This window comes from Ipomoea nil, unplaced genomic scaffold, assembly GCF_001879475.1.
Source record: "Ipomoea nil cultivar Tokyo-kokei standard unplaced genomic scaffold, Asagao_1.1 scaffold0684, whole genome shotgun sequence".
Taxonomy (NCBI): Eukaryota; Viridiplantae; Streptophyta; class Magnoliopsida; order Solanales; family Convolvulaceae; genus Ipomoea; species Ipomoea nil.
Genome location: NW_017617112.1, coordinates 2,156,627 through 2,161,019, shown reverse-complemented (window position 1 = coordinate 2,161,019; position 4,393 = coordinate 2,156,627).

Below are 4,393 nucleotides of genomic sequence, written 5' to 3'. Positions count from 1 at the left end.
TACTATATATTTTAGATATATATATATATATATATATATATATATATATATATATATATATATATATATATATATATATATATATATATATATATATATATATATATTTGACAAGAGTTTTAGGGGGATATATCTAGAATAGTAGTGATGTACCTATTTATGTATAAATGTTTGTTTTAGGGGGGTCCTTATCTTAGTGGTAAAGGGTCCTAAACAGGGTATGGGGAGCTTGTGGTCTATTATGCAACATGGACCAAGGTCTAGAGGGATAGTTTTAAGATAGTTTGGGGATGCAATATATTTTTCCAAGGATAATTTCTAGATGACCACTTGTTTTAGGTTTCTACTGGTTTTACTCAGATTGTATTTCGGGTCGAAACTTAATATGCAATGTATCTGAGGGTTTAGATTTCTAGAAATGGAATTAGTCCATAGAATTTCTATGTAACATAGAAACAAGTCAATTAGGAAGATAATTCGATTTTCATGTTCAAGCATTAGATTGTTACTTATATGTTAAACACATAGGAAGTATCAAGAGAGACACACAAAGGCACAATGGGTCAATAAAAACGAGAAGTCAAGAAAACATACCGGACTAGTGGGCGCGAGGTGGGCGGTCGACCGCTTGTCAAGTCCCCACTGGAATGTGGCAGTGGGCACGTGGTGGGTGGTGGACCTCCTGCCAAGGCCCCACTGGAACATGATTGTGAAGGAGGAATCACCTCGGGAAAAGCCCCGAGAATGCACAATTATAAGTTTCAAGGAATTCCATACTTATGTGAACAACGAAAGGGGTTTGAACTCAAGGGATCATGTTATTATGATACTAATAAGGAATATGGGAGACTTCATCTAGATATCATAAGGATCCTACGCCCCATTCTTCCCCTTCTTAATTAAAGCTATGTTCCCCAAAATTTCCCTTCATGCAACTCATGTAAGTACTTATCGGGCTATTAGTGAGTTAGCTATATTGGTCAATTATGATTAGGACAATTGAGCTCTTATAAGCCGAATAAAATTACTAATTGCAAGTTCCAAAAAACTTTATCAAGAAGAAGATATCCAGATAACGCATGTTTGATCAAATAGTTAAGCAATAATATGCAGTTCCTAACTTGGTCAAAAAATCAATTAGGAACATATGTTTAGGCAAATAAACAGGTATGGTAAAAGAGTGATAAGCAACAAAGCAGGTAAAAGCATGCAAGGACACCACAGATTTCGAGGGTAAGTATGTTGAATGAAGAGTTAGTGCGTTGTACCCTTACCTTGGTGTGATAAGCGAAGGGGGAAATTCTTTAAATTAGTGAGGGGAGGTTATGTGATGATAGGTAGGCTCACAATCTCACCGTGCGTCCTAGGATTCCTAAATCCTATGTTCCTAAATACCTAGAGTTCATGCCTAATGTCCTAAAGTCTGGTCTTACGAGTCTTATCCTAGGGTCAAACTTATGCTCTGATACCAACTGTAACACCCCGAACTTTTGAAACTTTTAAAACTTATATAATAAAGGTAATTCCTCATTAAATCACGAAATCCAACATAAAAGTATGGGGTGTTATGCCACACCTGAGCTAGAGAACTCAGGTGCACAAGCTAACTAACTAAAATCCTCAATGATGTCAATACATAAGCATGTCAAGCAGGCCAAAAAGGGAAACTAGCTACTCTACGCTCCAGATCTCTAGCGCGCTCCAGTGTCTACTCATCTGTGCCTGAAAGCCAAATATATCTGTTCAGCGAGAGATGCTGGTAACCCACTCCAACGCGTTGAAATACAATATAGGTATATATATATATATATATATATATATATATATATATATATATATATATATATATATATATATATATATATATATATATATATATATATATATATATAGATATAGGAAAAACTATTTTGAAGCAAGAAGATATATACATAGGAGACTCTAGCTTTTAAAACCAGGAATAGACTCAACAAGTAGGGATAAGCACATCAAGCAGCGATAGATAGCCAAGTAGAGAAAGCAACATAAGGAATATGCATCCAAGGTCACAGTTCACTTTCCAATTCCATCACATCATCATTTATTCATCATTCCTAGCACATAATCCTTGATGGCGCCACCGGACCAATCGCATGCCCCGAACATGAGGGTTAATGCTTATAGCATTAACACGGCCCCGAAGCACCCTACCTCAGTACCGCTGTATGAGGGGAGTTGATCGCAACCAACCCTTTGAGAACCGCTGACGAACTCAACGTCGGATCACGATCCGACACACTGCTGACGCACCCAGTCAGTGGACCGCGATCCCCTTTACAAGGGGGGACTTACGACCCTACACACCGCCGATGGGTACATCCGGTGGACCATAGCGGATCAAGCCCGACACACCGCGGAGCTATACTCAGTCGGTGGGCGAAGATCCTCGGAGACTATGGCCCTACACACCACCGTCCCATCACCCGGTGGGTCGCAGCCAGCGGTAGCCCTACACACCGCCCGATTACTCGGATCGGTGGACTACAGCCTTCCTCGGCTTATTGGTCATACACACCGTCCTGGCGCGTTCAGGTCCGGTGGGTCATAGCACCGAGGCCCATGTGGACCGCAGCCCAAGAAGTGAATCACTGACCGCAGCCAGGACGATGAATCGCAGCTCATAAGTAACCAATTTGACCGCAGCCAACTTCTGAACCACAGTTCAGGAACATCCCATTTGATCGCAACCAAATTGGGGCATCATACATCACATAACACTTAGTAGCACGTAGTAGCACATATGGAAGGGAAAGGCATATAAATAACTTACGTGTGATCATCCACATACTAAGAATAGTCCTAAGGGTTCATATAACTTCCACCTAGGTCAACGGGTTACCAATTCAACTAGCATGCAATTCCTAAGACGCCTTTATCCTACGAACGGTAACCGAAATATCAAACTAGACTTGAGCACGACAAACGGGGTCTATTGGGACCCCATGGGGAGTGGGGAACATCAAATGGGGAAGCGGACCAGCGGGTAGCTGGTGGGTGGGGGTCACCCGCCGGCTGCCCGCCGGAGGGCGCTGTTCCGGGCAGCGGGTTGCCGGCGGGCAGTCGGCTGCCCGGTGGCTGCCCGCTGCCGGGCAGTGCCCCTTTGGGCAGCGGGTAGGTGGCGGGTTCCCCTACCCCCACTGACTCTTTTCTCATATATTCATCCCGGGAACCTTTGTGGAACCCGAAACCATGCTTAGACACTTTTAAACGCAAATAACGACACAACGTAAGCAATTAACGGATCAAAAGCGAGAATCATGTAGGACTTATCCTATTACGACTTATAAATATAAACAATACCCGAACATGCGAATTCCCACCCAAATATAAATCAAGAACATCACAATACAAATTCCCAATCCAACCTAGGGCTCTAATCCCACCCAAATCATCAAGAACATATTTTATCTTTAACATCAAGAAATATCAAGATTCGTCAAGAATCATCACATCATAATCAAGAACTTCTTTTTAACATCAAGATCATCAAGATTATCAAGAAAGCATATAAATCATCTTATCAATCATCAAGAACATAACACAATTATCATAGGAGAATTCAATCAAGACACAAGAATATAGAGGGAGGCCAAGGAAGGAGATTATAGCGAAGAAAATAGGTTTTGTTGAGACATGGGTTACCTCTTAGCCTTAATTAATCGTCCCTTGGCTATTAAGGTTCTTCCCTAAGATTTCCATCCATTTTGATCTCCCTGCTAGGCTTGGTGGTGGGGAGTCCCTTGGGAATTCTTGTGTGGTGATAATTATTGTGGTGTGCCTTCTAGGTGCCTCCTATGTCCTTATATATATATATATATATATATATATATATATATATATATATATATATATATATATATATATATATATATATATATATATATATATATATATATATATATATTTAGGAGTCCTAATTAGGGTCTGAATGGTATGGGTTTACTAATTCTATTCCTTATAGGATTAAGGGCTTCTTTTAGGGATAAGGGTACATGGTCCATGGTGGACCATATTAATTAATTAAAGAGAATCCTAATCATAATCTGAATAGTAAAGGTACACTTTCTTTATTTCTAATAGGCTTATGACTTTAGTTTAGGCAAGGGTCCACGATCCGTGGTGGGCCACATTAATTAATTAAAGGGATTAAATCCTTTTAATTATTATTTATGGAATTAATTAAATAATTAATTCGGGATTAAGGGCCGTAACACAGGGTGTTACAATCGCACACATATCGGCCCGGGATTGTATCATCAGAAACCCGCCCCCGTATTTGGCCGGCAAGGTTTTCACCTGGTAGATGAAGTTGAATACTTCCATCGTGCACGCCACCTCGTGCCGGGCGCATATT